The following is a 24,372-nucleotide window of genomic DNA, read 5'->3' as shown; positions in this document are numbered from 1 at the left end:
AGACCTCACCAGAGAGGGAAGACGGGGAGACTGAATTATTATTGTTTTTTCCAAATAGAACTTTATTTTGGGGGTTATTCGCATTCTACTTCATGTTTGTTTCCTTTTCTGCTTCCAGAATGAAAGATTTCCTTAGGCAACTGTTGAATTTGGGGGGTGGGGGTGGTACGATGTTTAAGACAGAAATTATGGCTCTAAAACTAAAGCCATCGTTTGTGGAGTTCTTCCTATGTCCAGGTTGTTTTTCCCAAGTTGTGTTCTTTGCAAAGGTAATAGTAGTACCTCCCTTCCAAAAGTTTGCAAGTTGTCTATGGGTCACCAATGTAAACGTTAGATTACTTAAAAATTAACGAATTAGTGACTAGAACTTTTCATTGTGCTTAGGTGCCCAAGGCAGTGTTTTTTTAGAAATGCAGGTTAGTGTACTTGTCAGGAGGAAAGGTTGTTGAGCATCTTATCCTGGACCTGGTGTGTTGGCCCTTTCTTTTGGGCTGTAGGGAGGAAAAGAAGATATTATTTATTGAAACAAAGAATGGCCAGCACCCACCCCTGCTTCCTGTTCATTCTTTTTCAGAAGCCACTGTTTTTCAGGAATTAAAAGCTAGATTGCTTTTCCCACATCTTTCTGTTTTTGAACCCTTTTCAGCCAAATCAAGGCATTTATTCTTTGAGTATTTCCACTTCAGTTACTCAGGGAATATTCCCCCAATGAAAAGCTTACCCTTACAGGCTTTCCAACAATCCTGTTGAGGGAGAAGTTACCCTCTGTACTATGCTGGGAATTCCCACTGATTCTGATGGTACATAATACTGCTCAATTGAGTTTGGGTTCCGGGAATCTCTCCAATGGGAGAAGCTGATGAGTAGGTTTTCTGATGTTGTAATCAGCAGTCCATCGTGTTAGCCTGCTCTACTGAGAGCAGCCTTATGTTCACATTTTGAATTGGGGCATCCAGCAAAAGATGGTACTCAGGCAGGAGAGAATCTGGTTAAAATAATGGCATTTCTTGAGCACCTTGTATGTGCCAAGCACTGTGCTTAGTGCTAAAGCTGAACCTGCAATCATAACATTCCTCTTGCTCACAGTCTATTGAGGGAGACATAATTAGTTAATTATAAGGTAGATGCTGAGGCATATGTGTGCCCAAAACGCTTTGGGAGTATAGACGACTTAATTTTGTTGGGGGGTGGGGAAATTTCTCAGAGGAGGTGACTTCTGAGCTGGGTGTTGTACAAGGCTAGGTGCAGAGAATTGTCAGGGATTGGAGTGTTTATGTTTCACTAACCTGTCAGGATCTTTAAAGAGAGAGGTGAGGCCACTACAGTTTAGAAAACCACAGAGTATACATATGTTTCTTTGGGATATGGGGGCAAATACAGGATGTAGCAGGTAAGGATGTAAGAAGTAGTCCTTTTGACCTCTCTAGAGGAAGGCAGGATCTTAATATAGAAAGTGTTCTTTTGGGCTTCAGGCTGGGCCCAGTAGGTTATGTATTTAGTGATGAAACAAAGTTTAGCCTTTTCTCGTGAGAAAGTTAACTTCAATGGCTTTCATGTAAATTACACAAAGGAAGGAGATTGCATATGTGAATGATTGTGGGCTGGGTAGATTATTGGGCGTTATTGCCATTTTTATAGAGGCTGAAGTAAACTGCCTATGAACTGCCTCAAAACATGTTGGTTCACCTTTAATAGCAATAATAGCTAATATTTATTGAATACTTCCTGTCTGCCAGGCATGAATCTGTGCTCTTGCCATGGGTCATCTAATTTAATTTAATCCTTGGAAAGACCCTTATGAGTTAGGTACTGTTATCTCCATTTTATAGATGAGGAAGCTGAAACTTGGGTATATTTACTAGCCTGCCCAAGGGCAGTGAGTTGGGCACTCCAAAGCCCTTGAGCTTAGTTAGCCACAATGCAATAGTGATTACTATGATACTAGCATGAAGAAATTAAAAGCCACACATCTCTACTTTCTTACAGAACTGAAAAAGAGAGAGGAAAGGAAGGATTTGATAGTTTGCCATTTGCTTTTTATCTAAACCTTCTTCAAGAGAAAAAGCACTTTAACTGTCTCCTGCTGCCATAAGCGTCTGACACTGGAGTAATGATCTTTGTGAATACTGTCTCTAGAAGATGTGGTGTTAGTAACTGTGCTTGCTCTATCAAGTAATACCCTGTTAACTAATGATTGATTTATGTAACTATGAAAGACAGTTTTTAAAAAATAAAAATCAATGTTTAATTATGTTCAGACATGTCATTATTGATCTTTGTATTAAGAGGAGTTTGCTTAAGCATGATTTTAAGCGGGCCTAACCCATCTTACAGATTAACAGTACAAGTTCATATATTAAAATCAAACATCTCTCATTTTGCCTGCCCTTATCCCCTAAGATGTAAAAGTTTTTTCCCCCTTTGGAGCTCATTATTTACAATATTTAAAATTGTAGCTGTTTGTATATAATTTAGAACATTGTGGCCCATAGTTAACTGCTGGAAAAATCTGTCATTTGTGAAAATGTATGTATGTTTAAAATATTGACAGTGAGTTAGGAATTTCAGGAGCAGAAACCATAACCTCTCTTTTACCTAAGTGAAAAGACTTTCTTTCTAAGTGTTGGTAGCACTAACTATAGTGGGGCTGAGTCATTAATGTAATGTACAGGCTGCCTAGCTGTCTGTAGAATTCATAATGGTAGTATCAGGTTGGGATGTTCGTGCTTCTTTTGCTGTTTCAAGGACTTGAAGTTTTTGCTTGTCTACTCTAGAGTTAGGGGGCTCTTCTCCCCTACTCTCCCTCTATAGTGAGGTAAAAAACTTGACTCCATCAGTGTATATTCTAAGAAATGTATGGGATCATAGTTTGACATTATCTTGTGTTGATTCTGATTAGCTTAATGGATTCAAATTGGAGAAGGGGAATTAAATATGAATTATTTCTGATGCTAACAGTTATACTTCTGTGCTGTTGGGTATGGGTTGGGGTGGGCAGTGGGAAGACTGATGATATGGCTATCTGAGAATTCCCATCACATTTTAAAACCAAAAACTGATGACACTTCCAAATGAAATCTGGAACATCTTCAGATTCAATCAGGAAATACTTAAGCATTGGGTTCCAGTGTTGTCTTTTCTTACACTGCATCTGGATTCCTTAAGGCACCCTATTAAAATTAGTGAGCTGCTAGAATCTTTATACTACATTTTTGACATGAAACAGTTGTTCAACATTTTTTTTTTTTTAGATTACCAGCATATCGGATCTCACAAACAAATTCTGGGCTCAAATGTTCCTGGTTAAACAAGAAAATCTAGGAGTTACTAAAGGAATCAGAAATACCTCATGGTTTAAAAGGTGAAAACTAGATAATATTGCTAGACATCGCCAGCTCCTGCTTTTCATTGGTTAAGTAGATAGAGTAAAATGGAAAATAGGAACCTAGGGTTAGTCCCCAAATCTCATTTTAACCAATAGTAGCAAAAAAAGAGAATTGAGTCTGACTTTTTTCTTTGCTGTCAGCATAAAAATGGGGAATTCAGAGAGTTTGAAAGAGATTCATTAATTTGTTCTGGGTCATAGTGAATTAATATCCATTTATATGAGTGCCAGGGGTTCTTAACACGACTTAAAGCTTATATTCCAAAATTAGGCTTCGAGGTTTTTTGTTTGCTTGCCTGTTTTCAGTGTGTGTGGGAATGGGGAGGTGCAAAAGATGTTTGCTTTTTGAATCTGTAAATATGTTAGAAAAAACTGTGTTGTGTATTATAGTAACAGTTGTCCTCTGCTGCTAATGATACAGGAAATGATTCTGTTGTACTTTCTGGATGTATATCATTTTATTAATAGGAGACTTCAGATTATGCTGAAATTGTGTCATTTCATATTTGTTGGGTGTGAATGCATATGTACATCATGGATCTTTAATAACTTTTGCCATATTTTTAGTGCAAAATAAAACTGATTTTCTTTAAACTCGAAGTCGTTTCCCCAGAAGTGTGTTTTGTGAGGGATTCCATCCTTCCCATATGAAACTGTTGAACTCCAATAAAGTTCTAGGTTCACTTGGGAAAATCCATTCAAATGTAGTTACTTTGAATGAGGCCATGAATATGTTTGAAATGAGTATTTGACGAGGACCCAGAGGTTAAAAAAAAAAACACAACCCTCCTGAAAGAATAGTAATAGTTGATTCATTGCATTTGAAGGTGAGTCAGTTGAGTGAATTTTCTGTGTTCAATGGTTTAGATTATCTGACTGTCCCTTAGTTATTTTGAAACCTTTAGCTTTGGATAGTAAGGGCACTTGGGCAAACAGTTGAGGATTCAGCTTCTTAAGGTAAAGAGTTTAGGATGGGAGAAGTTCCAAACTGGCCTTTAGGAAGTGAATGAGGTATTGTGTTTAAAGGAAGCTTCAGATTGTGTTTAAACTTCGAGTAATAATATTTGGAACAAGCCTTTCTCCCTGTTTCCATGCCTTGTAAATCTGAAGTTTGAGCAGCAGCTTTCTATCCCCATGGCTCCAGGCCAATAGCTGCAATAGGAAATCTAAAATAGCGTCTGTGGACTTGGAATAATTAGCATTTTGCCAACCCCCACCCTCCCCACCTTGCATCTGTCTAGGTGCAGACAGTGTGTGTGGTGTTGATAGCATAGGACCGGGCACTGTGGAGGGGCATGAAAAATGGGGGGAGGATGGCACGGTTGGCAAAGCTTGATTAGGTGTGGAGAAGCTTATGGCGGTTCAGCTTTAACTGTTGGCACGAGGAAAAAAGAAAAAAAAAACTTATGGTGGAATATCTGTTAGATATTAATGGTATTTTGGTATTACAGGAAATGTCTAATAGTTCGCTGAAATGATTTAACAGTAAACCGATATTGTTGAACATGATTTTTCTGTGTGTTTAGGAGAGATGATATATTTATTTTTTGAACTGGGAGAGAAGTGATGTTGCTGGTATCTCATGTATGTTAAGCATCTTTATCTGTGTCTGTCATTTACGTCTCTAACGTTTAGTAAAGAAAGAAACTCCAAGGGAAGATAGGCAGTTTAAGTTTTATTTCTTTTTGAGGTATTTTAAATTTGTTGTCTTAAGTTTTTAGTTCCACTCACTCATCTCCTTGCCACCATCATCTTTATGTACTGTCCTGGAGAATTTTTGTGAGATGTACTGTAAATGTTCTTTACATCTCCCTTCTACCCTCCGCATCAGATTTGGAGTGGGTATGCATCTCTACTGGGCCATTCTTTCCCCTCTGGGCCTTTGAAATTAACATTTTTGTTTTTGTGGATTCAAGGAACTTAAGAATTCAGTTCATTGTCATTCCTGAGATACACCTAGATAAGCTTCAACAAAAGAGGTTAAAGCAATCAGCATTATTAGGGACTTCAGCATTATTAGGGACTATCTTTGTTGTTGTAAGTGCTGTTGTGGAGAATAAATTTAGCAGCTCTGTGGGTATTTTGTCATTTTCCTATGTTTTAAGAACAAAAACCAGTCAACCCGTGGTCCCCTTAGAGAGAGAGAGAGAGAGAGAGAGAGAGTGTGTGTGTGTGTGTGTGTGTTTAAAGAGACAGTCTCCCTCTGTCGCCCAGGCTGGAGTGCAGTAAGGAGATTGTGGTTCACTGCAGTCTCAAAAGTCCTAGCCTCAGGCCACCCTCAGCCTCCTTGGGAGCAGGGACTACAGGTGTAGGCCACAACACCTGGCCTTTTTTGTTTTGTTTTGTTTTTTAAGTTTTTTTGTAAATATGAGGTCTTACTGTGTTACCCAGGCTGGTCTCAAATTCCTGGCCTCAAGCAGTCCTGCCTTGACCTCCCAAAGTGCTGAGATTAATAGGGGTGAGCCAACAGCCTGTATTATTTTTCTTGGCCCAGCCTAGCAAAGATAGGTGCCTAGGACCTTTCTTGGGGGAGACATCCTTGGTTTGACGTTTACAAAAAAAAAAAAAAAATCTATGTTGAGAATTAGTCCCGTACCAGGACAATGCATCCTTTTGCCACTTAGTAAAAGTCTGAATTTTAATCTTGCTACCATATATGAATGCCCAAATTCATAAAGCTTCATGGACATTACTGATTGAGCAGGAGACTAATCTAGGAGGCTTCAGGATCAGTGTCATTTGTGAATGTGGCTAAGACCGCTTAACCCAACTGTTACAAGGTAGCCCCTTTATTTCTTTGTAGTCAGCTGTCTGAGCTTTTGCTCAGCAAGTGGAAGGGGAAGTGAGAGGAAGGGAGCTAATTTTGAAAGCTTACTAGGCACCATGTTGTATATGCATTAAGTTGGAATTGAATGGGGGTAGTAGATTGCATAGGCCATGAACCAGTGGAACCAGAGACCAGGAAAGGAAACTCTTTCTCCTTTTTACCCCTTGTATTCCCCTTTTGGTAGCATACTGCCTTGGTCCAGATTCTAGAAACCCTATTCAGACTGTACAGGTGTTACAGCCCACCCTTAATTATCTACTGGAAGAGATAGGTTGGACCTCTTGTACTTGGAATGTTAGGTCTACAAGAAATGCTTTGGTGTTAAGGCTGGAAGGGGTGTATGTGGTGAAGAGGGAAGGTATGGGGAAGTATGCTCTTGAGCAGCTGTGGCAAAATGGAAAATTGGAGTAGAATTCAGAAAAATCTAGATAAAAATTACTGTTCTTAGGATGAAACTTGGCCTGGCCACTGAACCTTGTTTTCTCATCTATAAGCAAGGATAGTTCTATGCTTTTACATGCTAGTGAGAATTAAATGAGTATATGAAAGTGCTTCTCTGCCTGTGTTGTAAAATTTAAACTTTGATCAGACAGGTTCTACTCCCAAATGGATCTTTATCTTGAATGTTAGGTGTGAAATAGTGATGTGGTGACCTTGTCCTTCACTGATACTCCCTGTTAACTTTTTAATTCTTTCTGACATTTACACAGTGAATTGTAGCATGTAACTATAGAGTTGTTGAGTCTTTACCTGCCTGAACTGCATAGCCCATACTGATTTCTTCCAATTATGAAGCAATCACTGTGAAATAAAAGGTGTCTCCATATTTAGGTGTGGGCTAGCTAAGTAAGAGCCAAATGTATATCTGGTTCCTTGTTTTCTAAGAATAAGTTTAAGGCAAGGTGGTTGTTACTGAAAGAACTTGTAGCAGTAGAAAAGATGGGCTCAGAAATGAAGGAAGTCTTTTGATGTGACTATTTTCTCAGCCATTTAATAGTTTATGGATTTTCTATTAGAGATGCCCAGAACCTTTTAGATGCATTTAATAAGTGAAATGCCAGGTTCATTATTTGTGATTTTTTTTTTTAACCATGAAATTCAATATATCTTGTGTCAGCATATGTTTTCAAAGGCCACTAATTTTACTTGTCCCCCAGATGTTTTTAAATCAAGGAGAGAAAGCACCTGAGAATTACCTTAATTTTTCATTTATTCAGATGGCTGTTTAAGTGACCAAGTCAATTTCCTGTGGAATAGTAATGCTTGAGAATAAGAATACCTTAAATAGTAAAGCTAACATAATAAGAATTTAGTAGCAAACTCCATGTAATGGTTGTGTGAAAGTATAGGCATTTGGGAGAGTCCATGAAAAAATTGATACGGTCAGCAGAAATTTCAGTAATGGCTCATAAGTCTGGCTATTGCTGAATATTGAATTGCCCTGAATTTGTTATTTTGGAAGTGCTACTTAAAGGAAATAAACCAGGGTCATTTAGGGATATGTTCACTAATGTCCATTAGATTAAGCCTAATGGATCTTTGTAGAGATCTTATGCCATTGATCAAAAGGATTATCACAGAAGCATCACAGTAGACCCAGACTTAAAAATTAATACTCAATTAAAAGTAGGCCAGAGAAAATAATTTTGTAGTATAGAAATTACAGGATAGGGTCTAATTTTAAAGAGGCTTCAAAGATAAAGCCTTCAAAAGATAAACATCTCAGGAAAGCTGGGTTTAGTGTCTTGTACCTATAAACCTATAATTCCAGCTACTCAGGAGGTTGAGGTGGAAAGATCGCTTGAGTCTAGGACCCGCCTGGACAACACAGTGAGACCCCCATCTCTTAAAAAAAAATAATTGGGCGTGGTGGTGCCCACCTATAGTCTCAGCTACTGGGGAGGCTGAGAAAGGAGGATGACTTGAGCCCAGGAGTTTGAGGCTGCAGTGAGCTATGATTACATTACTGCATTCCAGCCTAGGTGACAGCAAGACCCTGTCTCAAAAAAAAAAAACAAAACAAAAAACCAAAAAAACCTCAGGAAAATATGGTTCTTAAAGTATACGAGGGCGGGGAGGGGAAACTTTGAGAAGATGAATATTAATCCTACATACTTACATTGCCCTCAAGGAGTGTGTCCACAATATGGAGGTTATATTTAGAAGTCTTCAAAGCTTGGTCCTCTTTCTCTTCCATTTTTCTGTGATACAGAATGTGAATAGCCTTTTTGCCCCTGCAACACACATACAAACATAACAGAGACTTTGAGTCAAGGAAATTCAAATTTGAGTTCTTGAGCTTTTGCTCAATAGCTAGGTCTTTGATCAAGTTAATACCAGAGCCTTAGTTCTTCACCTGTAAAGTAGGTATAATACTCACCTTACAATATTGAGGATTAAAGAGCATTTGAGATTACTTTATGAAAGGCGAAAACTTAGAACAGAATTTTTAGTTTGTTGATAATCTTAAAAGAGAAAAAAAACCCAACCCAAACACCTTTTTCAGATATGGCTTCGTTAATCTTTTGTACAAATGGAACATCTTTAATTTCATTGAACTTGCGCATCTGGTAATATCTGTTATGAGATTTTACCCAAATGGGAAGGGTCACTAGTGAGGCTTGAGTGTGATACTGTTATGAATCATAGAGAGCCTGGCTCAGGAGGGTGCAGACTTGCCTTACTTTATGGCAACTTCAGTTGTCCAGTGACAGGCACCTGCTGTGCACAAACCACTTTGTTTTTCATACCTTAAATTACAGAATCTTTGGCAGTGAATAACTTTGCTCCCTTCACACTTGGGGTGGTGCAATATTTATAAATTTCCTTAGGAAGCTAAAAATTTCATGTTTAATTGTAAGTGGGAAATTTTAAGTTGCCATATTTATTCATACTAACATTCAGAAAGTGAATATGTGTAACTACTGGACACAGATGAACAAGAGAAACCCATGTGACGCTCAGAATAAACACTTTGAAGTTAAGTAAATTATAGGTATGTCCTCTCAACTTCCTCTGTTGAGATTTTTCATTAGGCCTCACTATAAAGGCTCCTGTTGTACAAGTGTGAATGGGGACTAGAGGTAATTTCTGACAGTTAATACTTCACTATCAGTGCAAGAGAGTGATGTCTCCCATTTATTCCCAGTCCTAAGACATTTTTTTCCTTAAAGAAATTGTAAACTTGGGACCTTGTATTTCCAAAGATTTCTAAACTCTTACAACTGTTATAGAAAATTGTTTTTTTAGAATACCTGTGTTCATTAAACCTTTTCACCTGGAATAGGAGAAAAGTTTAAGATCTGTGTATTTATTTCCCATTGTCTTTTTTTATCAGGCACCTATTAATATGTTGCATGAATTTTAGAAAAGAAGTTTTTAAGTCTCCTTGAACAGGTAGATTGTTAGTGACTAGAAATGCTCACATTCTGTGCGAGAGTTCCATGTGACAATAGCTAATTCAAGTATTAGAAAAAATTTAAATCCTTAAACTGAATTGACTGAGATAAAGAATTTGAAATCACCATCTTCACAAATTTGGTGAACTAAAATGTTAGAGATTAGACTTAGTACTTAAAGTCCTGGGAAACTAATTTTATGAAACAGTTTAAATATTTATTTATTAGTGCCGCTTCCTAATTCATGAAGTATTTTGATATGGACAATATATGAAAGCTGTTAAAACTCCTCACAGGAGGGTGCAGAGTACATAGTGGTATTATAATGATTTCAATACTAGAAAAGTGATTAAGTGTTAGACTTACTGTATTTTAGTCTTACAGTCAGTGCATTTTTGGAGGAATGTGTGCAATGTTGGTAGTTCTTGCTATTTAAAATTAGAAGTGAAGAAACAAGAGCCTCCTGGGGAATTGATTGTACCTCAGGGTCTACTTCTTAATTTTTCATGCTTCCACTTAACCAGGAGAGGAAACAAAAAGGAGAGAAGGAATGCAAACAAGCTCGCTAGTCTTTGTAACTGCTGGCTTATTACACTTGATTTCCAAACTCTCTGAGGCCAAGCACCCAACTCTGAAAAGTCAACTTGAGAAGTATTTATTGAAATTTTGATTTATTTTTGACTAAATTTATTTTCAATTTATTAAAGATCTGATTTTTTAAAGCAGATTTCCTGCAGTAACCCTGTTTCCCTATTTCCCAGAAGTAACGTTCAGAATTTCAATGTGCATTCTTGTCCCACAGCTCTTAAGATCATGTTGGGTCCCGTTCAAGTAGTAGTCCTTTTACTCTGGAATGAATGAATGCTTTTTAGTCTTTAGACTATGGTAAAGTTTAGGTAGTTATAACCAGTACTTCTCCATTTCACTACATATTTTTGGGAAGACACTAAGTATTGTGAACTTCTAATAGGTTAGAAACATCTCAGAGCCTGCTTCAGTCTCCATTTCCTTTCCAGGGAAGTCTATCTAATGTTACCACCTAACTCCAAGCCAGAAGTAACCACTTTTCTCTCTGGCTTTCACTGTACCTTTGTTATCCTCTCTTACTTTTTCATTCTAAAGTAGTCTGTAGGAATTATGTGTTTTGCTTACTTACTAAGAAGTGGGCAAGAGCATTGTCACATCCCATATGATCGATACAGATGCTTTCAACAGATGGTTTACGTTGTGAAATGGGAACCTCTCTTTCCCCTGACTCACTGGCTACTTGAAGATCAAGTGAGAAATTTTGAGAGATTTATAGTAAGTTTTTATTATTCTCGAGCTAATATGCATAAGAATCACCTAGGAGTGTTTGGTTAAAATACATATTCTTAGTCCTATTCCTAGAAGTTGATTCCGTAGTGGAGGGTACTGAAAATCTGTATTTTTAGTGTATCTTCAGCAATCCCAAATGATTCTGATTAATGTGGGTGGCCATAAACCTCCTTTGGAGAAACTGATCTATGTGGACTTCACTATCTTATTTGGCTGCAGTGTGTATTTTGTTTCACTCAATTAAGGTATTCCATCAGTCAAGCTATGAAGCTTACAGGATATTTTTAAACGAACAGAACAGTGTTTTTCAATATATGTTTATAAAAGCTTGATACTTTAATTTAAAAAGATAGCTTTTACCTTTCAGTGAGCATTTACCTAAATAGCAGAGAGATAGTTAACTGCCTTTGCAGCTGATTTACTATGTGTCTCATCAGAATCCTAGTCCTTTCTCTTACTTCATGTTTAACAAGCCATTTAATTTTGATGTCATCTTTTTGGATTGGGTGACTTCAGTGGAAGCACAAAGAGCAAGAGGCTTTTTTCATACTGGTATTCCTAGGATGGTTTAAAGCAGGGCTTTAGAAGGTAAGTAGGCATGATTTAGTGGAATACTAAAAATCCAGACTGTGGAGATCTGCCTTTAGATTAAATTAGTTGGGGTCTTCAGCATCTGATGGCATTGATTGAAATGGGAGGATTTTAATAGAACAGTACAGTTAACTCTTGAACAACTCGGGGGTTAGAGTTGCTGCTCTGTTTTCCTCACAAGTGAAAATCCAAGTATAATTTTGGACTCCCTAAAAACTCAACTATAATAGCCTACTGTTGACTGAAAGCCTTATTGATAATATAAACAGTTGGTATGCATATTTTGTATGTTATATGTATTCTATACTGTATTCTTAAAATAAAGTAAGCTCAAGAAAATATTTTTTTTTTTTTTTTGTTGAGACAGAGTCTCACTTTGTTGCCCAGGCTAGAGTGAGTGCCGTGGCGTCAGCTTAGCTCACAGCAACCTCAAACTCCTGGGCTCAAGCGATCCTACTGCCTCAGCCTCCCGAGTAGCTGGGACTACAGGCATGCGCCACTATGCCCGGCTAATTTTTTCTATATAGATTTTTTTAGGTGTCCATATAATGTCTTTCTATTTTTAGTAGAGACGGGGTCTCGCTCAGGCTGGTCTCGAACTCCTGACCTTGAGCAATCCACCCGCCTCGGCCTCCCAGAGTGCTAGGATTACAGGCGTGAGCCACCGCGCCCGGCCTCAAGAAAATATTTTTTAGGAAAATCGTAAAGACAATACATTTACTATTAAGTGGAAGTAGATCATCATAATAAAGGTCTTTATCCTCATCATCTTCATGTTTAACAGGCTGAGGAGGAGGAAGAAGGATTAGTCTTGGTGATGGCAGAGGAGGAAGAATCCGTGTATAAGCAGACCCCAAGCAGTTCATACCCAACTGTAGTTGTCATAGTGTGGTTTCCTGATGAGCAGCATTTGGCACTGTTTGAGAACTTGTTGGAAATGCAAATTCTTGGCCCTCATCCAGACCTACTGACCCTCAAACTCCTGAGAGTGGGGGCTCAATCCTCTGGGTTTTAGTGAGTAAACGAGGTGATCTGATGCACACTAAAGTTTCAGAACCAATAAAATAGAGCAAGATTTGAAGTTCAGCTTCTTATGTTGAGCCTCACATTTTTAAGAAAAATGAAAGGTAGTTGACAAAATCCACATGCTTACAAGTGAAATACAGGCTTTGAAGTTAAACTTGAGTTCAACTCTTACTAGCTAGATGGCCTTAGGCAAGTCACAGCTCTGATCCTAGTTTTCTCATCTGTAAAAGCAGGGATAATAGCTACCTCAGAGTCACATGAAATAAAACAAAGCACCTAATTGTACCTGGTTCCACTGTATCCCCAAAGTCAAGTAATTGACAAGAATGAGGTAAGTTGATCGATCAAAATAAGCTTCAGGTCAAATTCTGTAGTCCTAACATTAGTATGAAGCCTAAAACTAGTTTCGTAGTAATTCATGCTCTTAAGCACTGGTCTATTTTCTTTCACAAGGAACCATGGCTGGGGTTCATTAATTGTGCAGCACTTGTGCTTCCTTATAGTCATGATGTTGGAGTAGTTCATAATGGGGTAGGGTCCTCTAGAGCATAAAAATCTTTAAGGAGCCAGTTATATGGTTAACGGTAGAAAGGCTTCTTGTATTCTTAAAGAATATGTGTTAGCTCAGAAGAAGAAGTGTGTTTAGGCTTATTCTTTCTACAGCTAGCCAGAGAATGGCCCATGCATTTTAAGCACAGTCAACAGAGATGCTCTAGTTAAAGAAGGCCTCTTGGTTTAATTGGTAATAGGATACCTGAAACAATGCATCAACATACTTGACATCTTTATGACCAGACAAGGTGTGGATTTGGGGGTGTTCTGAGGCCCCTGGCTGTATTGGTAACAAAGGCAGTTTGGCTGAGCTGTGGATTCCTATGTAGTATAGGCAGGAGGTTTGTAGCCACTATCACTTCTTCCCAAGCATTAAGGGCTCACTTAATAGAAGCAAAGGAGGACAAGCCTGCAGGAATGGACCTGCCCTAATCGAGCTGGCCTGAGAAGGTACATTTTCAGGTTAGACAAGTCCTTTTTCCCTTTTATTAAGTTCTGCCTCCTGGGAAAGGAGATGCATTTGCAGTGTGGGGATGTCCTTGTGAAAACATGACTCACTGCAGAGGAGTATGTGAAATCCAAGGGCCCATCTTAAGGGTCTTGTACTGTTTAATTACTTTTGGAAGCAAGAGTAAAAAAATTCCAGTGTTAAGTTTTGTATTTAGAGAACAAAGGATGAGTTATTGGATATGGGCTTTGTTTGCTGTATTCCTGAAGCTTAAAATAATTGCTCTATCTAGGTTTGTCTTACACCTCAGTGGTCTAATAACTTCAGTTGAAATGTTCTCTGAGCAGACACTTGTTGAGGGTCTCATTCTCCAGAGGCAGTCTGCTTTTGAGATGGCCAGCTTTGCCGGGCAAACTTCTGGCTGACCTTAAGGAACTACACAACATAGTGCAGTGCCATGTAGGGAAAAAGTCCTTGACTGGGCTCCAGTAGGTAGAGTGGAGAGCACCAGGAAGGAGGGTGTTGTCTTGGATTCAAGTTTCTAGATCAGTGTTGTCCAGTATAACTTTCTGTTATTAATGGAAATGTTCTATATCTGCTGTACAGTATGACGGCTGTTGCCATATGAGGCTTTTGAGCCCTTGAAATACGGCTAGTGTGACCAAAGAGCTTAATTATGGTATTTTGTTTTACTTAAGTTAAATTTAAAATAGCCACATGTGCCTAGTAGCTACCATATTGGACATTGCAACTCTAGATAAAATTTAGTTAAGAGATTGAGGTTTAGATTTTTCTTGGAATATGGGTGGTTGGGGCTCTTGGAACTTAAAAATCCAAAGACGCGTCTGACTTTGGTGTGTTATGATTTTGAATAACAGTCTTCCCTCCGTATGTCCACATTGTCTTATCCTGAGTGGCATGCCAAGAGGACTTATGACTGGTAGGTAAAGGTGTATGTATCAAAGCATTTGCAAGTTCAGGCAATTGTCCATTTTACTTGACCCCTTTAGTGTTAAATAAAGGTGAAAATTTAAGGTCCTTCGGATGGAAATAAGCTCTCATTTTATCTCAGCAACCTTATGAGGTAGGTTGTGTCTATTTTGTAGCTGACAAAACAAATTAACTTAAATTTATATATACCTTTATGGATCAGTGTCCTTTAAAATGGTTGGCATTAGCCCACAACTTCATTTGAAATTGGTTGCCTGTAACAAGAAGTTAATTAACATTTGGTGAGTTGTAATCAGTAATAAGTGAATGTCTTTAAGTGGTAGAGAATCAAAGATTGTTCAGATTACCAAATAGCACCCAAGAGGCTAACTCATGCAAAGTGTTGCTTGTAATAAAAGCAGATCAGAACTCGGGTTCTGTACCCCATCTGGGGTCATCTTCTCATGTGCATGCTCATGGCCAGTTAGGCTGCATCTTATTTCTAAGTAATCTGACTCGCAGTTATCTAGACATATATTAGTCTGATGGAACAAAGTAGCATTGTAGCCTGGGCCTCTTTGAGGACCAGTGACATACAAGGTTTTAGATAACAACTTGAGCAAATTGCTTAAAGACTAGGAATAGATCCAGTTTTCTCCGGGTATAGTTTCAAATTGTGATCAGCTTTTAGGAGGTTGGAGGAGAAAATGAATAGGGACAAAATAAATAGCTGATAGTTGAACATTTGCTATGTCCCAGGCAGTATCTCAAGTAAGAACACTTGAGTGATTCCTGAGGTGATTAACATTACTGACCCCAGTTTACTTTTGAAGAAGCTGAGCTCAAAGTTTAAGTAAGGTAACTGGCTCAAGGCTATGTAGTTTGTAGCTAAACCACAGAGCAGGGATGCTAATCTAGGCCTATCTGATGCCACAACCTGTGTTCTTAATTGTGACACAAAACAAGGTAAAGGCGAGCCTTGGCTGAATCGGTTGCCTTCTGGGAATTCTGGGCTGTAGTGGAGCTAACCATCAGACTAGGGGCTCTCATCTCTTCATTTATGATGGATCTTTAATAGACTAATATCAGACTCTGCTGCATTTTAAACTAATGCATAATTCTTTCCCTATTAAAGAAAGCTTGCTTGCCTATGCAGCAAAGACCCCCGGATGGTTTATTTTTTAGCAGTTCAGCTTGTGCTTCGAGCCAGTTATTCCAGAAATCAGTAAAACCTATTTATGTGAATATTCAAGAAAAAGGATTTTTTTTGTTAACTGAGGATTAACTAGAAACCCCCTTATTTTATAAGAATCCTGAAGCCTGCTTATTTACTAAGGAATTTCATCAGAAGTGGTTAGCATTTTTTGAACAAGTATGATGTTGTTCCCACTTCAAGGGGGATAAATAACAAATTTAACTAGCTTGCTGCGTAAGGAGCAGAATCAGCAGTGGGCCCAGCAGTGGCCTCCCTTCATAGTTCTTATTGATGTGATTTATTCTGTCTAGTTTTGCACAGCAGAGGTAGATTTTAACCACTTTCAAATCAAGTTGATCAGTGGCCATTTGAGGGTTGTTTGAAGGAAGAAGAGCAGTGGGAATGAGGCTTAGCATGGACATCGTTTAGCAGAAAGCTTAGGCCTTAGAGAAGAGTTGTAGGTAAATGTTGGCAGGGAATGTTCTTTATTTACACACTGAGCTTTAGAAAGGCACCTTTCTGCAGGAGACACTGGGGATAGTTGCAGTGCAGTGTTCTGCAAACTACACCTGCTTTTGAACAGCCCAGGGGCTAAGATTGGCTTTTACTTTTTTAATACAGGCATATGCCACATTTCTGACAACAAAGGACCACATAAACAAGGATGGTTCCGTAAGATACATTACCACGTTTACTGTATCTTTTCTATGTTTAGATACACAAATACTTATGATTGTGTTACAGTTGTATACAGTATTCAGTACACATGCAGTACAGGTTTGTAGCCTAGGAGCAGTAAAGCTATACCCCATAGCCTAGGTGTTTAGGAGCTATACCATCTAGATTTGTGTAAGTACATTCTATAATGTGCACAAAACAACAAAATCACCTAATGATGCATTTCTCAGAATGTAACTGGAGAAAAAAATTGCAAGGGGGAGTATTATTTCATGACACCTGAAAATTACATGAAATGAAATTCCAGTGTCCATAAATAAAATTTTATTGGAATGTGTCCATGCTCATTCACTTACATATAACCTATGGTTTCTTTTGTGCTACAGTGGCAGAGTTGAGTACTTGGAATGGAGATTGAATGGGTCGCAAGGCCTAAACTGTTTACTGCCTGGCACTTTACAGAAAAACTTTGCTGACCTGAGTGCACTTGTGTATATCACAGGAAGCTCACAGGACTCTTCACGTTAGTTTGGCAGCCTTTAGCTTCCGAAGGGATTTGGGTCCCACTGGCAGGACTCAGTTACCCATCTCTCTCTAAGCATGGCTCTACCCACTGGTGTCTAAACAACAAAGATTTCTATTTGAAAGAGCCTGATTACTCCACTGCTTACCTAAGTTAGGGGTAGCTGTGTCACCCCTTAAGTCAGTCGTCCTCAACCTTTTTGGCACCAGGGACTGTTTTCATGGAAGACAGTTTTTTTCCATGGACTCGGGAGAGGGGAATATTTTTGGAATGATTGAGGTGCATTACATTTATTGTATACTTTATTTCTATTATTATTATATTGTAATATATAATGAAATAATTATACAACTCACCATAGGTTGGGGACCCCTGCCTTAAGTAGCTCTTCTTTCTTCCTCTCAAACAGGGGTTGGAAGAGTATCAGGTGAGAACAACCGCTTTCTTCCTCAATTGTAGAGACTAAGTAGTCTCAATGGTGAATTAAAAAAAAAAACAAAATCCCCAGGGGCTGACTCAGCACATGTCTGCCTGCCTTTTAAAGGAACAGAGAGACCCAGCTGAAGTAGCAACTATAGCAAAATATAGTCAGTAGCATGTTCACTTTTGCCTGTGACTGGTATTTGGTATTAATTATTGCTCAGAGTTCTTGGGGACCAAGAAATAATCAGGGTTTTTCAAAATATGATTGTATATTATAGTCACCTGGAGACTATAATGTATTTGTGTTAAAATATATCTGGGGGCCGGGCGCGGTGGCTCACGCCTGTAATCCTAGCACTCTGGGAGGCCGAGGTGGGTGGATCGCTCAAGGTCAGGAGTTCGATACCAGCCTGAACAAGAGTGAGACCCCGTCTCTACTAAAAATAGAAAGAAATTATATGGACAACTAAAATATATATAGAAAAAATTAGCCGGGCATGGTGGCGCATGCCTGTAGTCCTAGCTACTCGGGAGGCTGAGGCAGTAGGATCGCTTGAGCCCAGGAGTTTGAGGTTGCTGTGAGCTAGGCTGACGCCATGGCACTCACTCTAGCCCGGGCAACAAAGTGAGACTCTGTCTCAAAAAAAAAAAAAAAGAAAAAAATATATCTGGGGATGAGTCCAAGTACTAGAGCTCATACACAGGAAAGTTTGAGAACCATTGCTCTCAAGCATTAAAAATTTTTCTTTTTACCTAAATCCATCTGGACCAAAATAATTTTTAAAGTTCAAAGAATTTTTGAGATTGGAAGTGTAGGGATCAGTAGAGGTCATTTTACAAATTAGAAAACGGAGACCCAAAGCTAAGAAATAAGTTATCTAAAGCCCCACCAGGACATTGCATTAAAAGAGTGGGAGTTCTAGGGATGTCTTACTACTGTTAGAAAGTGGAATTGACTTTTAAAATCTGTCATTTAGTTCTTGGTATAATGTAACAGTGAACAGTCCGTTCTACCTCTAATTGTGTCTAGAATCTCCAGATCAGAAGATCACCTTATAGGTAATAAGGTAACATAGACGTTTTGGATAGACAGTTTTGTGGACCCATCACTTAAGTCTGAATTCTTTTTTGATTTTTAAATATAATTAATTGGTCCCTGGAAATGAGAACCAGAGGAAGAAAGGAGGATGAACTTGAATTTAAAGAGCATAAAGGAAGGGGTAGGATGGGAGAGAATGTTGTAAAATAAGTGAAAATAGGGCACATAGACAGGAAGGGGCTGCCAAGAGACAGATTTAATGTAACTGTAATATTGTAAAAGCATAAAGGGAGTCAAAGAAATTTAAATGCAGAAGCTGACTGGAAGAGAAAACATCCTCTGACCATTTAACCCTTTTTGTGTCAATCTGAGGCCTAAAGCTGACCATAGGCTGCTTCATGTGTGTCTTTTCCATGGCAAGGCCCTTAAAGATAATAGCTGGCCATGAAGCTTACACAGCTGCTGATGTTGAAGAACTTAAGTAGGTTCTCTTAAGTGTTTTTAAGTCAGTTTGTGGGATTTCCTCTGACCATGCAGGCACTTTGGAAATTGTAGTGATAGGTTTTAGAAATTTGAAATTGTGTTGCAGAGCTAATATAAACAAAATTGAAAATGCTGCGTGTTTGAGCAACTGTGAGTCTTTTAATGCAATGTACTTCTAAGTTTCTGATGATTTCAGAAGCTTCCCAAGTATTGAATATTGAGAAGAAAGACATGCACTTTGCAAAATAACTGTAATAAGTTTGACTTTTTCTTTAACTTGGCCTCCATAATTTCTTATGAGGGTCTTTTTCAGCTGTGACGTTAGAGTCTGATTCTGGAACTTGATGGAGGCAAGTCCAGTGAAACTCGGGCAGTTATGGAGACCCTTTTTCCCCTTCCTTTTCAGTTACTCTAACAGCTGCTACTGTTGGGAAGGGTTTGGGCAGGTATTTATGATTTTTATAAAACTTCATGAGGACTAACTCAGTTTTGTTCCCGAGCTGTAGTCCCATACCTAGAACAATGCCTGACACAGAGTTAGCACTCAAATATTTGAACAAATGAATATTGCAAACCCCAACTTCCTTAAGGAGAGAAAAAGAATTATTCATACTTCTGTCTGCCATCTTCTCAGCTGGAGATAGGTTTTTGTTTTATTAGCTTGAGAGTACTAGGTCCCTAATGGGGGAATCCCATTAGTTTGTCTGTCCATGGCCTTTTGTGGAGCACACATTTGGGGACAACAAATAATAATTTGGACTTTAAAAATCAGAAATTTCTAATCTTTTCTCTCATTCTTGATTTTTTAAGGATTTTTCTTTAGAGCTGAATCCTCCCAACATTTCTATTTCCTTTCAAATTCCAGAGCTCCTTGAGCTTTTAGCCAGGGACAGCCTCTATCCTGCTTACTTTGAAAGGCTATTAACTATGCACTGGAATTTTGGAAATGTTCTCATTGAGAATTGCTGTGAAATAGTGATAAGGACTCTTCTCTGGGGCTACAAATTGAAATCAGGCACCATTAAGATGGATCACAGACTGCATTTCCTGGATTGAAACTGAACCAACATTAGTAAAGTCTGAATTTAGACAGCTGTGTTGGGGGAGAGGGAAGGGCAAAATTCTATTCACTCCTCAACCCATTCCCCCTTTAATAATGACAAGCTCTCAGGCTTCCTGACTGCTTTTAGTTTGTCATTAAGTTCCTGGGGAGATTCACACACGCTGATACTGACCGCACTCCCGGGTGCCTGTCTTTATCACCCGAGACCAGCTTGTTATCTGTCCTAGACAAAAAACGGTCTTTTAAAATTATTAGAATGTACTGGGTGTAGAGTATTAAGTAGAAATGTTGATTTTGTTTAAGCTCCAGTTTCTGAGGATAGTGGTATCCAAGGGTTTGATAAGAAGGAAGGAAAAGATGCAAGGGTTTACCGCAGGAGAAGAGTTTTAATAATGAGATGATAAATATCCTCTTTAAATAATTAATTTCTTCACCAGTGTGTTCACTCAAATGGTTCCAGTGTCCCCTTTCCTAATGTACTGGTTGTATATTTGTATGTCAGAGAGGAGCACAGATTATCTTTGACAAAGGTTGTACTATGAGTGCCTTTTTGGGAAAGGCAGCTTTTGATTATTTAACTCTATTCCTCACCTCTATCCCCCAAAACTTGACTTGATGACTATCTTTGGTAGAGGAGCTTATCATATTATATAGCTGCTTTAAGTCTCAAAATCTGTCCTCAGAAGGCAGCATAAAGGAGTTTGGCCCAACACATGCAGAGAGCCTTCTTTATACCAGAGAGCTCTCTGCCTTTGTTGATAAGAAAGTGAAAGACTTTTTTCTCCTGCCCTGATCTGATTATGCTAAAAAGCTTTAAGGTCATGCAATAGTTGTAAAATAATCAGTATTCGTTAGTCTTTTCTCTCTTAAGAAAGTGTAAATGTTTGTGCTTGGATTGAGTTTAGAGACCCTAGGTAGAATAAGACTGGCCACACTGTAAGCCACCTACTGACTGCAGCTAAACTAATGCAAATGTGCTTCTGCTTGGGGGGTGGTAACTGGTGTTAGCATCCCTTAAAACCTTTAAGTTCTTTAGGCTTCTGGGTACAGGGTTGTTAGAGTAGGCCAAAGCTTTACTTCCTTCTTTGAAAGTGCTTTTCTTTCCTGGATCTGAGTACAGGAAAGAAAATCAGGCAGCATCTTATTCATCCTTGGCTGGTTGGGCAAGGTCAATAGTTACGGTTGCTGCCTAAAATGCATATGTAGAACCTGAACTCTGAGTTGTATAAAATGATTGAGTAGGCTCAATTTAGTTCTATGTAAATTAATCATGAGGAAGGTTAAATAATGGTTATACCTCATTGATAGTTGTCAACTTGTTTATACTTTTGTGGAGATTATTCTGTTACCACTATATACAAAAACTGAATGATTTTCAAAATAAAATTCTTTAAGATGAGTTAAATTTTCTGACCCAGTTTCTTCATCTGTAAGAGAAGTGAATTTACCAAGGTCACAGGTATCTAGTAGATGATGAGCAGAAACTTGATGCTCTTGACCACTGGTCTTTTCTGCCATTTTATAGATCTAGTGGTTATGTGACTTTACCCAAGGTCTCGCACTAAGTGACAGAACAAGGATTTCAAGTCAGATCTTTTTCAGTGTTGAACCAGTCTCCTTTCTCCAGCTTCCTTCAGAGATCCCTTCCATTCTGTACTGCTGTATGATGTCTCTAATCACATAAGGGTGAGACCATGATCTTTTGTGTTCTACCTCATCATGGGTGAACATGTGTAACAAAGTGTTTCATTTTGGGATTAGACCAGCTTGCAGGGATTTTTTAACAGTTAAATTTTATACCTAAGAATTTTGTTTCCCTTCTGTCTAAGCAGCAGATTAGGACTCCAAAGGTACAAAGAAGTATTAATAGTATATCTATAACTTAAAAAAATGGCTTGGAGACACATGGCTTTAGGGAGGTAAATTAAACATAACTCTGGGATTTTATTTTTTAATATGCTCCTGAGAAGAATCAACTCCACTATTTCCTAGCTGGCAGAAGTGTTATCTCACTTAATTTTGCTCAGTCGTGAGAGGATGAATATTTCAATAAGGATAATGATAGGTAGTTGGCTTTTGTGGCTTCTCTTTCTCTTATTTTAAAAGTTTATATTAAATATTTATTTTTAGAGACAGAGTCTTGCTGTATTGCTCAGGCTGTTCTGAAACTTCTGGGCTCAAGCAATCCTCTTGCCTCAGCCTCCGTGGGACCATAGGCACGACCATAGGGACTATAGGGACTATAGCCACCGCGCCTGGTTAATTTTCTTTTTTCTTTTCTTTTCTTTCTTTTTTTTTTTTTTTTAAAAAGAGACGAGGTGTCGCTATGTTGGCCAGACTAGTCTCGAACACTTGTTTCTTACTGCAATGTGGCCCATGTACCAAGAATGCCCTTTCACCTTCCTCCACCTTGCTAATTCCCTCTTAGTTTTTAGCAAGACTTGGCTCATTCTGCCTCCTGCAGGAAGCCTATGTTGTCTCCTTGCTGTCCCTCCTGGATCCAGGGTCTTTGTTTCCTCTTGTTCGCTGGTGGAACTGGGCTGTTTCACCTTATTATATTACTCTTCACTTGAAAGCAAAGGAGGTAGTTAACTTAGATTCAGTATTGTTACTCCTAAGGCCTTCTTTTCAAATGCATAAATTAAATTAGCTATTGTCTTACTGAAAAATAACAGCAGGCCAGAAAATTTTGCCATCATGTGAAAGATATGGAGGTAATGGCACCTACATGCTTCATGTATAGACATTGGGGAGAATGTCTATTACCTTTATAAAAAGTTTGCATAGTTTCTAAATACAGGAGCATCATGATGTAATATAAACACTGTTACTTTAATGTCAGTCATTTGACATTTGAGATTTTAAGGGGAGGAAAATGATTTTAATCCATTTTAGCAAGTCTAAGATAAAAAAGGGGGTTCTTCCCTGCTGACTTAGTTTTTTATGCCTTCATGTGTATGTATATACACACATATATATCAGCATAAATTTTCTGCCTTTTTATTGTAAAAGTAATACTTATTTAAACCATTTACACAATCAGTACATTTACAGATGTGTCTCTGAGAATTGAGAATAGAGAAATTCTGTTAGAATCCTTCAAAATATTCTCATTTTCCTAGAAATATTTTTCCTTAACCCTTTTGTATTCCCTTAATCTACCATTCTGCATTCTTACTCCTTTCTTTCCCTGTCACTTCCTCAGAAGTACTGCCTCTTGACTTTGTCACCATCCACTCATTCCTCCAGATACACCTGGGAGGTATATTTGCAGGCTAAATTCCCAGACATGGGGTAGATAGGTTAATAGAGGGAGAGTGTATGAATTAGTTTTGTTAGATACTGCCAAATTCCCCATCCATAGAGGTTGTATCAACTAGATGCACCTTATTTTCAGAGATGTTAAAATGAGACAAAATGTTTTTTAGATTTGATGGAATCAGTACCATCTGGAGTTAGGAAAGTTAGAGGTAATGTATGTAATACTGCCTTGCATAGAATACACATTTATAAAGGATAACTATTATTATTATCTTTTGTGAAATGAAGATATTTCCCTAAGAGTGGTAAGAAAATTAAATAAGACAGTGTTTATAAGTACCCTAGCATGGTGCTGGCACCTGTATTAGTTCCCTTTTCTCCCTGTGTGCCTCGGGCAGTGACTGTTTGGGTTCATATTTTAATTACCTTATTGGATTGTAAACTCATTGAGGGCAGAGTTCATGTCTAATGAGTCTTTAGCAGGGTGCTTTGGACTTACAGATACATTTGATGGTTGTAAATTGAATTAGCCCTCAGAATTTAATTCTGAATACAGTAGTAAGAGTATTCCTTTTCTTTTGTACATTTAACCATCAAGTATGCTACCCATCAGCTATTCCTATGGTGGAAAAAGGTGGGAAGAGAAAACACTTTCCTTTTGTCATTTAGAAGTTTCTTTACTTAACCCTGGGGAGCACTGTAGATAATAACAACAAAAGATGTTGATTCCTGTTTTCTCTATTCATTTACTTATCTATCCTTATGGAGTAATTCCAGTTAAGTTATAGTGAAAGGAGTTAGTTGTGAAAAGTCTTCTGTTTTCTTAAGGCTGCCTTATTTCAGGGGTCTTCCTCCCATATCTTCATCTAGAATTTTCAAATGCTAGGAATTGAAACAGTTCTTATCAGAAGCCATAAGGTGACCTGAATTCACGATGAATGAAGTTTTCTGACTTAATATGCAGTGGTTTATATCTTTCGTTTCTTACCTATCAGTCAAGTTGAACACAGTTCTTTTTGCACTTAACAGATGCTTGAAGTGGCAGAATCCTTTCTCCAAAACATTTTAAATAACAATATCTATTAGATGAATTCCAAGGGGAAAAGATATGTACTAAAAGTAATCTTCAAGGCCATTAGTATGCTCTCTACAAACAAATATTTTCACCATGAGGGATATATGAATAGATCTGTGTACCCTTACTGGCTTCCCTTCTTCACTTACTGGCTTCTC

General features: G+C 38.3%; 1 protein-coding gene across 1 annotated transcript in view; it reads left to right on the top strand.

Moving 5' to 3' along the window:
* Positions 1–24,372, top strand: part of TOP1 (DNA topoisomerase I) — an 84,111-nt gene that overhangs the window by 1,021 nt on the left and 58,718 nt on the right. The gene's annotated exons all lie outside the window — the stretch shown is intronic.

Source organism: Eulemur rufifrons, chromosome 20 (assembly GCF_041146395.1).
Source record: "Eulemur rufifrons isolate Redbay chromosome 20, OSU_ERuf_1, whole genome shotgun sequence".
Taxonomy (NCBI): domain Eukaryota; kingdom Metazoa; phylum Chordata; class Mammalia; order Primates; family Lemuridae; genus Eulemur; species Eulemur rufifrons.
The sequence above is the reverse complement of the archived record's forward strand: the minus strand, read 5'-3'. Positions and strand labels throughout refer to the sequence as shown.